This window comes from Oryctolagus cuniculus, unplaced genomic scaffold, assembly GCF_051225735.1.
Source record: "Oryctolagus cuniculus isolate XC-2025 breed Fujian yellow rabbit unplaced genomic scaffold, ASM5122573v1 ptg000037l, whole genome shotgun sequence".
In the NCBI taxonomy this organism is placed as follows: domain Eukaryota; kingdom Metazoa; phylum Chordata; class Mammalia; order Lagomorpha; family Leporidae; genus Oryctolagus; species Oryctolagus cuniculus.
The window spans coordinates 577,254-590,712 of record NW_028301697.1 but is presented as its reverse complement, the minus strand read 5'-3'; positions in this window follow the sequence as shown (position 1 = coordinate 590,712).

The following is a 13,459-nucleotide window of genomic DNA, read 5'->3' as shown; positions in this document are numbered from 1 at the left end:
AATGCAAGAATCCATAATGATATAGGGCTTGATTTAGTCGCTAGGAAACTGGCTGTTCCTGGATTCATCTACCCCTCTAGCTGACTGCCTGTGGAATTCTGACTGAATTAACCTGAAAATCATAGTGAAACTCAGTTTGGAGGCAATTAATATCTGTCACCTCAGCCAAAGTGTTCCATTTGATTTTCCAAAACACAAAAACTCACCTTGGTAGTGTTACTTGTAGATTTCTAAGCTTCAAACGCCTATTAGTTGTGTTTTTTCTTTCGTAATGGCTACTCTGTCCAAACTCTTCTTTGCATTGCATCAGAATACAAAATTTGGGAAGGAAGAAGGCAAAGCCAACTCAGACCCTGAAAACATTTGGGAAATTGCCACACAAGAAACCACAAATCGGCTGAGGCACTCAAAACAATGACAGCAAGCCAGAAGTGGAGCAAGCCAACAGCTGTGCCCTGATTGAAAAAGAACCATCCTCTTGTGCCCTGAACTCCATATTGCAGCCTCAAAACCAAAGCTCACATCAGAAAATTCATTACAAACCATGATAAATAAGAAAAAAGAGAAAAAAGCCAAAGAAATGCAAGAATCCATAATGATATTGGGTTTGATTTAGTTGCAAGGAAACCTGCTGTTCCCTGATTCATCCACCACTCCTGCTGACTGCCTGTGGAATTCTGACTGAATTAACCTGACAATCGCAGTGAAACTCAAGAAACCAAATTTCAGCTGAGGCACCCAAAACAAAGACAATAGCCAGAATTGGAGCAGGCCAACAGCTGTGCCCTGTTTGAAAAAGACCATTCCTCCTGTGCCCTGAACTCAAAATGCCAGCCTCAAAACCAAAGCTCACATCAGAAAATTCATTACAAACCATGATAAATAAGGGAAATGTGAAAAAGCAAAAGAAATGCAAGAGTCCTTTGTGATATTTGGCAGGATTTAGACACAAAGAAACTGGCTGTTTCCAGATTCATCCCCCCCTTCCACAGACTGACTTTGGAATTCTGATTGAATTCACCTCAAAATCGCTCTCACACTCCATTTGGAGGGAATTAGAATCTGTCCCCTCAGCAGAAGCGTTCCATGTCATTTTCCAAAACACAGAATCTCATCTTGGTTGTGTTGCCTATGGATTTCTAATCCTGAAAGGTCAATTTGCTGTGTTTTTTTTTTCTTTCATACTGGCTACTCTGTCCAAAATCTTGCTTGTATTGCATCAGAATACAAAAATTGGGAAGGAAGAAGGCAAAACCAACTCAGACCCAGAAAACATTTAGGAAATTGCCACACAAGAAACCACAAATCAGCTGAGGCACCCAAAACAATGACAGCAAGCCAGAAGTGGAGCAAGCCAACAGCTGTGCCCTGATTGAAAAAGAACCTTCCTCTTGTGCCCTAAACTCAATATGCCAGCCTCAAAACCAAAGCTCACATCAGAAAATTCATACAAACCATGATAAATAAGGGAAATGTGAAAAAGCTGAAGAAATGCAAGCCTGTGGAATCCTAACTGAATTAACTGAATTAACCTGAAAATCGCAGTGAAACTGAGTTTGGAGGCAATTAATATCTGTCACCTCAGCCAAAATGTTCCATTTCATTTTCCAAAACACAAAAACAGCTTGGTCATGTTACCTGTAGATTTGTATGCTTCAAACACCTATTTGTTGTGTTTTTTATTTCATAATGGCTACTCTGTCGAAAATCTCGCTTGTATTGCATCAGAATACAAAATTTGGGAAGGAAGAAGGCAAAGCCAACTCAGACCCAGAGAACATTTAGGAAATTGCCACACAGGAAACCACAAATCAGCTGAGGAACCCAAAACAATGACAGCAAGCCAGAATTGCAGCAAGCCAACAACTGTACCCTCTTTGAAAAAGACAGGTCCTCCAGTACCCTGAACTCCATATTGCAGCCTCAAAACCAAGCTCACATCAGAAAATTCATTACAAACCATGATAAATCAGGGAAATGTGAAAAAGCCATAGAAATGCAAGAGTCCTTTTTGATATTTGGCTGGATTCAGATACAAGGAAACTGGCTGTTTCCAGATTCATCCCCCCCTTCCACAGACTGACTTTGGAATTCTGATTGAATTCACCTCAAAATCGCACTCACACTCAATTTGGAGGGAATTAGAATCTGTGCCCTCAGCAGAAGGGTTACATGTCATTTTCCAAAACACAGAAACTCATCTTGGTCGTGTAGCCTGTAGATTTCTAATCCTGAAAGGGCAATGCGCTGTGTTTTTTTTTTTTTTCTTTCATAATGGCTATTCTCCAAAATCTTGCTTGTATTGCATCAGAATACAAAATTTGGGAATAAGTAGGCAAAACCAACTCAGACCCCGAAAACATTTAGGAAATTGGCACTCAAGAAACCACAAATCAGCTGAGACACCCAAAACAATGACAGCAAGGCAGAATTGGAGCAAGCCAACAGCTGTGCCCTGATTGAAAAAGAACCTTCCTCTTGTGCCTGAACTCAATATGCCAGCCTCAAAACCAAAGCTCACATCAGAAAATTCATTACAAACCATGATAAATAAGAAAAAAGAGAAAAAAGCCAAAAAAATGCAAGAATCCATAATGATATAAGGCTTGATTTAGTCGCAAGGAAACCGGCTCTTCCCGGATTCATCCACCCCTCCAGCTGACTGCCTGTGGAATTCTGACTGAATTAACCTGAAAATCACAGTGAAACTCAGTTTGGAGGCAATTAATATCTGTCACCTCAGCCAAAGTGTTCCATTTGATTTTCCAAAACACAAAAACTCACCTTGGTCATGTTACCTGTAGATTTCTAAGCTTCAAACGCCTATTTGTTGTGTTTTTTATTTCATAATGGCTTTTCTGTACAAACTCTTCTTTGCATTGCATCAGAATACAAAATTTGGGAAGGAAGAAGGCAAAGCCAACTCAGACCCAGAAAACATTTGGGAAATTGCCACACAAGAAACCACAAATCGGCTGAGGTACTCAAAATAAGGACAGCAAGCCAGAACTGCAGCCAGCCAACAGCTGTGCCCTGATTGAAAAAGAACCATCCTCTTCTGCCCTGAACTCAATATGCCAGCCTCAAAAACAAAGCTCACATCAGAAAATTCATTACAAACCATGATAAATAAGAAAAAAGAGAAAAAAGCCAAAGAAATGCAAGAGTACTTTGTGATATTTGGCTGGATTTAGACACAAGGAAACTGGATGTTTCCAGATTCATCCCCCCCTTCCACAGACTGACTTTGGAATTCTGATTGAATTCACCTCAAAATCGCACTCACAATCATTTGGGAGGGAATTAGAATCTGTCCCCTAAGCAGAAGCGTTCTATGTCATTTTCCAAAACACAGAAACTCATCTTGGTCGAGTTGCCTGTAGATTTCTAATCCTGAAAGGGCAATGCGCTGTGTTTTTTTTTTTTTTCTTTCTTTCATAATGGCTACTCTCCAAAATCTTGCTTGTATTGCATCAGAATACAAAATTTGGGAATAAGAAGGCAAAACCGACTCAGACCCAGAAAACATTTAGGAAATTGGCACTCAAGAAACCACAAATCGGCTGAGGCACCCAAAACAATGACAGCAAGCCAGAAGTGGAGCAAGCCAACAGCTGTGCCCTGATTGAAAAAGAACCTTCCTCTTGTGCCCTGAACTCAATATGCCAGCCTCAAAACCAAAGCTCACATCAGAAAATTCATTACAAACCATGATAAATAAGGGAAATGTGAAAAAGCCAAAGAAATGCAAGAGTCCTTTGTGATATTTGGCAGGATTTAGACACAAAGAAACTGGCTGTTTCCAGATTCATCCCCCCCTTCCACAGACTGACTTTGGAATTCTGATTGAATTCACCTCAAAATCGCTCTCACACTCCATTTGGAGGGAATTAGAATCTGTCCCCTCAGCAGAAGCGTTCCATGTCATTTTCCAAAACACAGAATCTCATCTTGGTTGTGTTGCCTATGGATTTCTAATCCTGAAAGGTCAATTTGCTGTGTTTTTTTTTTTTTTCTTTCATAATGGCTACTCTGTCCAAAATCTTGCTTGTATTGCATCAGAATACAAAATTTGGGAAGGAAGAAGACAAAACCAACTCAGACCCCGAAAACATTTAGGAAATTGCCACACAAGAAACCACAAATCTGCTAAGGCACCCAAAACAATGACAGCAAGCCAGAAGTGGAGCAAGCCAACAGCTGTGCCCTGATTGAAAAAGAACCTTCCTCTTGTGCCCTGAACTCAATATGCCAGCCTCAAAACCAAAGCTCACATCAGAAAATTCATTACAAACCATGATAAATAAGGGAAATGTGAAAAAGCCAAAGAAATGCAAGAGTCCTTTGTGATATTTGGCAGGATTTAGACACAAAGAAACTGCCTGTTTCCAGATTCTTCCCTCCCTTCCACAGACTGACTTTGGAATTCTGATTGAATTCACCTCAAAATCGCTCTCACACTCCATTTGGAGGGAATTAGAATCTGTCACCTCAGCAGAAGCGTTCCATGTCATTTTCCAAAACACAGAATCTCATCTTGGTTGTGTTGCCTATGGATTTCTAATCCTGAAAGGTCAATTTGCTGTGTTTTTTTTTTTCTTTCATAATGGCTACTCTGTCCAAAATCTTGCTTGTATTGCATCATACAAACTCTTGTTTATATGGCGTCAGAATACAAAATTTGGGAAGGAAGAAGGCAAAACCAACTCAGACCCTGAAAACATTTAGGAAATTGCCACTCAAGAAACCAAGTCAGCTGAGGCACCCACAACAATGACAGCAAGCCAGAATTGGAGCAAGCCAACAGCTGTACCCTGTTTGAAAAAGAACCTTCCTCTTTTACCCTGAACTCAATATGCCAGCCTCAGAACCAAAGCTCACATCAGAAAATTCATTACAAACCATGATAAATAAGAAAAAGGAGAAAAAAGCCAAAGAAATGCAAGAATCCGTAATGATATCGGGCTTGATATAGTCGCAAGGAAACCGGCTGCTCCCGGATTCATCCACCCCTCCAGCTGACTGCCTATGGAATTTTGACTGAATTAACCTCAAAATAGCAGTGAAACTCATTTTGGAGACAATTAATATTTGTCACCTCAGCTAAAGTGTTCCATTTTATTTTGCAAAACACAAAAACTCACCTTGGTCGTGTTACCTGTAGATTTCTAAACTTCAAATGCCTATTTGTTGTGTTTTTTATTTCATAATGGCTATTCTACCCAAACTCTTGTTTGTATGGCGTCAGAATACAAAATTTGGGAAGGAAGAAGGGAAAAACAACTCAGACCCAGAAAACATTTAGCAAATTGCCACTCAAGAAACCACAAATCAGCTGAGGATCCCAAACAATGAAAGCAAGCCAGAATTGAGGCAGGCCAATAGCTGCGCCCTGTTTGAAACAGAACATTCCTCTTGCTCTCTGAACTCCATTTTGCAGCCTCAAAACCAAAGCTCATATCAGAAAATTCATTACAAACCATGATAAATAAGAAAAAGGAGAAAAAAGCCAAAGAAATGCAAGAATCCGTAATGTTATTGGGCTTGATTTAGTCACATGGAAGCCGGCTGTTCGCGGATTCATTCACCCCTCCAGTTGACTGCCTGTGGAATTCTGACTGAATTAACCTCAAAATAGCAGTGAAACTCATATAGGAGACAATTAATACCTGTCACCTCAGCCAAAGTGTTCCATTTTATTTTCCAAAACACAAAAAATCACCTTGGTCATGTTACCTGTAGATTTCTAAGCTTCAAACGCCTATTTGTTGTGTTTTTTATTTCATAATGGCTACTCTGCCCAAGCTCTTGTTTGTTTGGCGTCAGAATACAAAATTTCAGAAGGAAGAAAGCAAAACCAACTCAGACCCAGAAAATATTCAGGAAATTGCCGCTCAAGAAACCAAAAGTTAGCTGAGGCACCCAAAGCAATGACAGCAAGCCAGAATTAGAGCAAGCCAACAGCTGTGCCCTGTTTGAAAAAGAACCTTCCTCTTCTGCCCTGAACTCAATATGCCAGCCTCAGAACCAAAGCTCACATCAGAAAATTCATTACAAACCATGATAAATAAGAAAAAGGAGAAAAAAGAAAAGAAAAGCAAGAATCCATAATGATATTGGGCTTGATTCAGTCGCAAGGAAACCGGCTGTAGCTGGATTCATCCTCTGCTCCAGCTGACTGCCTGTGGAATTCTGACTGAATTAACCTGAAAATCGCAGTGAAACTCACTTTGGAGGCAATTACTATCTGTCACCTCAGCCAAAGTGTTCCATTTGATTTTGCAAAACACAAATCTCACCTTGGTCGTGTTACCTGTAGATTTCTAAGCTTCAAATGCCTATTTGTTGTGTTTTTCTATTTCATAATGGCTACTCTGCCGAAACTCTTGTTTCTATGGCGTCAGAATACAAAATTTGGGTAGGAAGAAGGCAAAACCAACTCAGACCCAGAAAACATTTAGCAAATTGCCGCTCACAAACCACATATCGGCTGAGGCACCCAAAACAATGACAGCAAGCCAGAATTGGAGCAGGCCAACTGCTGTGCCCTGTTTGAAAAAGACCATTCCCCCGGTGCTCTGAACTCCATATTGCAGCCATAAAACCAAAGCTCACATCAGAAAATTCATTACAAACCATGATAAATAGGAAATCAGAGAAAAAAGCCAAAGAAATGCAAGAATCCATAATGACATTTGGCCTTATTAGTCACAAGGAAACCGGCTGTAGCTGGATTCATCCTCTGCTCCAGCTGACTGCCTGTGGAATTCTGACTGAATTAACCTGAAAATCGCAGTGAAACTCAGTTTGGAGGCAATTAATATCTGTCACCTCAGCCAAAGTGTTCCATTTTATTTTCCAAAACACAAAAACTCACCTTGGTCATGTTACCTGTAGATTTCTAAGCTTCAAATGCCTATTTGTTGTGTTTTTTATTTCATAATAGCTACTCTGCCCAAACTCTTGTTTGTATGGCGTCAGAACAAAATTTGGGAAGGAAGAAGGCCAAACGAACTCAGACCCAGAAAACATTTAGGAAATTGCCACTCAAGAAACCAGAAATCAGCTGAGGCATCCAAAACAATGACAGCAAGCCATAATTGGAGCAAGCCAACAGCGGTACCCTGTTTGAAAAAGAACCTTCCTCTTTTACCCTGAACTCAATATGCCAGCCTCAGAACCAAAGCTCACATCAGAAAATTCATTACAAACCATGATAAATAAGAAAAATGAGAAAAAAGCCAAAGAAATGCAAGAATCTGTAATGATATCGGGTTTGATATAGTCGCAAGGAAACCGGCTGTTCCCGGATTCATCCACCCATCCAGCTGACTGCCTATGGAATTCTGACTGAATTAACCTCAAAATAGCAGTGAAACTCATATAGGAGACAATTAATATCTGTCACCTCAGCCAAAGTGTTCCATTTTATTTTGCAAAACACAAAAACTCACCTTGGTCGTGTTACCTGTAGATTTCTAAGCTTCAAACGCGTATTTCTTGTGTTTTTTATTTCATAATGGCTATTCTACCCAAACTCTTGTTTGTATGGCGTCAGAATACAAAATTTGGGAAGGAAGAAGGCAAAACCAACTCAGACCCAGAAAACATTTCGCAAATTGCCACTCAAGAAACCACAAATCAGCTGAGGATCCCAAAACAATGAAAGCAAGCCAGAATTGGGGCAGGCCAATAGCTGTGCCCTGTTTGAAACAGAACCTTCCTCTTGTGCCCTGAACTCCATATTGCAGCCTCAAAACCAAAGCTCACATCAGAAAATTCATTACAAACCATGATAAATAAGAAAAAGGAGAAAAAAGCCAAAGAAATGCAAGAATCCATAATGATATAGGGCTTGATTTAGTCGCTAGGAAACCGGCTGTTCCCAGATAAATCCACCCCTCCAGCTGACAGCCTGTGGAATTCTGACTGAATTAACCTGAAAATCACAGTGAAACTCAGTTTGGAGGCAATTAATATCTGTCACCTCAGCCAAAGTGTTCCATTTTATTTTCCAAAACACAAAAAATCACCTTGGTCGTGTTACCTGTCGATTTCTAAGCTTCAAATGCCTATTTGTTGTGTTTTTCATTTCATAATGGCTACTCTGCCCAAACTCTTGTTTGTTTGGCGTCAGAATACAAAATTTGGGAAGGAAGAAGGCAAAACCAACTCAGACCCAGAAAACATTTAGGAAATTGCCATTCAAGAAACCAAGTCAGCTGAGGCATGCAAAACAATGACAGCAAGCCAGAATTGGAGCAAGCCAACAGCTGTGCCCTGTTTGAAAAAGAACCTTCCTCTTCTGCCCAGAACTCAATATGCCAGCCTCAGAACCAAAGCTCACATCAGAACATTCATTACAAACCATGATAAATAAGAAAAAGGAGAAAAAAGCAAAAGAAAAGCAAGAATCCATAATGATATTGGGCTTGATTTAGTCGCTAGGAAACCGGCTGTTCCAGGAATCATCCACCCCTCCAGCTGACTTCCTGTGGAATTCTGACTGAATTATCCTGAAAATCGCAGGGAAACTCAGTTTGGAGGCAATTAATATCTATCACCTCAGGCAAAGTGTTCCATTTGATTTTGCAAAACACAAATCTCACCTTGGTCGTGTTACCTGTAGATTTCTAAGCTTCAAACCCCTTTTGTTGAGTTTTTCTATTTCATAATGCCTACTCTGCCGAAACTCTTATTTGTATGGCGTCAGAATACAAAATTTGGGAAGGAAGAAGGCAAAACCAACTCAGACCCAGAAAACATTTAGGAAATTGCCACTCACAAACTACATATCGGCTGAGGCACCCAAAACAATGACAGCAAGCCAGAATTGGGGCAGGCCAATAGCTGTGCCCTGTTTGAAACAGAACCTTTCTCTTGCTCCCTGAACTCCATATTGCAGCCTCAAAACCAAAGCTCACATCAGAAAATTCATTACAAACCATGATAAATAGGAAATCAGAGAAAAAAGCCAAAGAAATGCAAGAATCCATAATGACATTTGGCCTTATTAGTCACAAGGAAACCGGCTGTTCCCGGATTCATCCTCTGCTCCAGCTGACTGCCTGTGGAATTCTGACTGAATTAACCTGAAAATCGCAGTGAAACTCAGTTTGGAGGCAATTACTATCTGTCACCTCAGCCAAAGTGTTCCATTTTATTTTCCAAAACACAAAAACTCACCTTGGTCATGTTACCTGTAGATTTCTAAGCTTCAAACGCCTATTTGTTGTGTTTTTTATTTCATAATGGCTACTCTGCCCAAACTGTTGTTTGTATGGCGTCAGAATACAAAATTTGAGAAGGAAGAGGGGAAAACCAACTCAGACCCCGAAAACATTTAGGAAATTGCTGCTCAGAATCCACAAATCGGCTGAGGCACCCAAAACAATGACAGCAAGCCAGAATTGGAGCAGGCCAACAGCTGTGCCCTGATTGAAAATCAACCTTCCTCTGGTGCCCTGAACTGAATATGCCAGCTTAAAACCAAAGCTCACATCAGAAAACTCATTACAAACCATGATACATAAGAAAAATGAGAAAAAAGCCAAAGAAACGCAAGAATCCATAATGATATTGGGCTTGATTTAGTCAAAAGGAAACTGGCTATTCCCAGATTCATCCACCCCTCCAGCTGACTGCCTGTGGAATTCTGACGGAATTATCCGGAAAATCGCAGGGAAACTCAGTTTGGAGGCAATTAATATCTGTCACCTCAGCCAAAGTGTCCCATTTTATTTTCCAAAACACAAAAACTCACCTTGGTCGTATTACCTGTGGATTTCTAAGCTTCAAACGCCTATTTATTGTGTTTTTTTTTTTTATGGCAAAATGGCAAGTCTGTCCAAACTCTTTTTTGTATTGGGTCAGAATACAAAATTTTGGAAGGAAGAAGGAAAACAAACTCAGACGAACAAAACATTTAGGAAATTGATGCTCAAGAAACCTCAAATCGGCGGAGGCAACCAAAATAATGACAGTAAGCCAGAATTGGAGTAACCCAGCACCTGTGCCCTGATTGAATAAGAACCTTCCTCTTGTGCCCTGAACTCCATATGCCAGCCTCAAAACCGAAGCTCACATCAGAAAATTCATTACAAACCATGATAAATCAGAAAAATGAGACAAAAGCCAAAGAAATGCAAGAATCCATAATGATGTTGGAATGGATTTAGTTTCAAGGAAACCGGCTGTTCCCAGATTCATCCACCCCTCCAGCTGACTGCCTGTGGAATTCTGACTGAATTAACCGGAAAATCGCAGTGAAACTCAGTTTGGAGGCAATTAATATATGTCACCTCAGCCAAACTGTTCCATTTGATTTTCCAAAACACAAAAACTCACCTTGGTCATGTTACCTCTGGATTTCTAAGCTTCAAAACCTATTTGTTGTGTTTTTTATTTCCTAATGGCTACTCTGCTGAAACTCTTGTTTGTATTGCGTCAGAATACAAATTTGGGAAGGAAGAAGGCAAAACCAACTCAGACCCAGAAAACCTTTAGGAAATTGCCGCTCAAGAAACCACAAATCGGCTGAGGCACTCAAAACAATGACAGCAAGCCAGAATTGGAGCAGCACAACAGCTGTGCCCTGTTTGAAAAAGACCATACCTCTGGTGCCCTGAACTCCATATTGTAGCCTCAAAACCAAAGCTCACATCAGAAAATTCATTACAAACCATGATAAATAAGAAAAATGAGAAAAAAGCCAAAGAAATGCAAGAATCCATAATGACATTGGGCTTGATTCAGTCGCAAGGAAATGGGCTGTTCCCGGATTCATCCACCCCTCCAGCTGACTGCCTGTGGAATTCTCACTGAATTAACCTGAAAATCCCAGTGAAACTCAGTTTGGAGGCAATTAATATCTGTCACCTCAGCCAAAGTGTTCCATTTGATTTTCCAAAACACAAAAACTCACCTTGGTTGTGTTACTTGTAGATTTCTAAGCTTCAAACGCCTATTTGTTGTGTTTTTTATTTCATAATGGCTACTCTGCCCAAACTTTTGTTTCTATTGCGTCAGATTACAAAATTTGGGAAGGAAGAAGGCAAAACCAACTCAGACCCAGAAAACATTTAGGAAATTGCCGCTCAAGAAACAAAGGGCCGCTGAGGAACCCAAAACTTTGAAAGCAAGACAGAATTGGAGCAAGCCAGCAGCTGTGCCCTGATTGAAAAAGACCATTCCTCAGGTTCCCTGAACTCGATATTGCAACCTCAAAACCAAACCTCAGATCAGAAAATTCATTACAAATCATGATAAATAAGAAAAATCAAAAAATCCAAAGAAATGCAGGAGTTCTTAGTGATATTGGGCTTGATTTATTCCCTTGTTAATGGCTGTTTCCAGATTCTTCTATACCTCCCAACTGAGTGTCTGTGGTTTCTGCTGAATTAAAATGAAATTCGCTGTGAAACTCGGTTTGGAGGCAATTAATATCTGTCACCTCAGCAAAAGTGTTCCATGTCTTTTTACAAAACACAAAATCTCACCTTGGTCGCGTTACCTGTAGCTTTCAAAAGCCTATTTGATGTGTTTTTTATTTCATAATGTCTATTCTGTCCAAACTCTTGTTTGTATTGCGTCACAATACAAAATTTGGGAAGTAAGAGGACAAAACCATCTGAGACTCAGAAAACGTTTAGGAAATTGCCACTCAAGAAACCTCAAATCGACGGAGGCACCCAAAACAATGACAGCAAGCCAGAATTGGAGCAAGCCAGCAGCTGTGCCCTGATTGAAAAAGACCATTCCTCCGGTGCCCTGATCTCCATATTGCAGCCTCAAAACCAAAGCTCACATCAGAAAATTCATTACAAACCTTCATACATAAGAAAAATGAGAAAATACCCAAAAATGCAAGAATCCAGAATGATATTGGGCTTGATTTGTTTGCAAGGAAACCGGCTGTTCCCGGATTCATCCAACCCTGCAGCTGACTGCCTGTGGAATTATGACTGAATTAACCTGAAAATCGCAGTGAAACTCAGTTTGGAAGCAATTAATAACTGTCACCTCAGCTAAAGTGTTCCACTTTATTTTCTAAAACACAAAAACTCACCTCGGTCGTGTTACCTGTAGATTTCTAAGCTTCAAACGCCTATTTGTTGTTTTTTTTGTTTCATAATGGCTACTCTGCCCAAACTCTTGTTTGTATTTGGGCAGAATACAAATATTGGGAAGGAATAAAGCAAAACCAACTCAGACCCAGAAAACATTTAGGAAATTGCCGCTCAAGCAACAAAGGGCCGCTGAGGAACCCAAATCTTTGAAAGCAAGATAGAATTGGAGCAAGCCAACAGCTGTGCCCTGATTGAAAAAGACCATTCCTCCGGTGTCCTGAACTCGATATTGCAACCTCAAAACCAAACCTCAGATCAGAAAATTCATTACAAACCATTATAAAAAAAAAATCAGAAAAAATCCAAAGAAATGCAGGAGTTCTTAGTGATATTGGGCTTGATTTATTCCCTTGTTAATGGCTGTTTCCAGATTCTTCTACACCTCCCAGCTGAGTGTCTGTGGTTTCTGACTGAATTAAAATGAAATTCGCTGTGAAACTCGGTTTGGAGGCAATTAATATCTGTCACCTCAGCAAAAGTGTTCCATGTCTTTTTACAAAACACAAAATCTCACCTTGGTCGTGTTACCTGTAGCTTTCAAAAGCCTATTTGATGTGTTTTTTATTTCATAATGTCTACTCTGTCCAAAGTCTTGTTTGTATGCCATCAGAAAAGAAAATTTGGGAAGGAAGACGGCAAAACCAACTCAGACCCAGAAAACATTTAGGAAATTGCCACTCAAGAAACCGAAAGTCAGCTGAGGCACCCAAATAAATGGCAGCAAGCCAGAATTGGAGCAGGCCAACAGCTGTGACCTGTTTGAAAAAGACCATTCCTCCGGTGCCCTGAACTCCATATTGCAGCCTCAAAACCAAAGATCACATCAGAAAATTCATTACAAACCATGATAAATAAGAAAAATGAGAAAAAAGCCAAAGAAATGCAAGAATGCATAATGATATTGGGCTGGATTTAGTCGCAAGGAAACCGGCTGTTCCCGGATTCATCCACCACTCCAGCTGACAGCTTGTGGAATTCTGACTGAATTAACCTGAAAATCGCAGTGAAACTCTGTTTGGAGGCAATTAATATCTGTCACCTCAGCCAAAGTGTTCCATTTGATTTTCCAAAACACAAAAACTCACCTTGGTTGTGTTACCTGTAGATTTCTAAGCTTCAAACGCCTATTTGTTGTGTTTTTTATTTCATAATGGCTACTCTGCCCAAACTTTTGTTTCTATTGCGTCAGATTACAAAATTTGGAAAGGAAGAAGGCAAAACCAACTCAGACCCAGAAAACCTTTAGGAAATTGCCACTCAAGAAACCGAAAGTCAGCTGAGGCACCCAAATAAATGGCAGCAAGCCAGAATTGGAGCAAGGCAACAGCTGT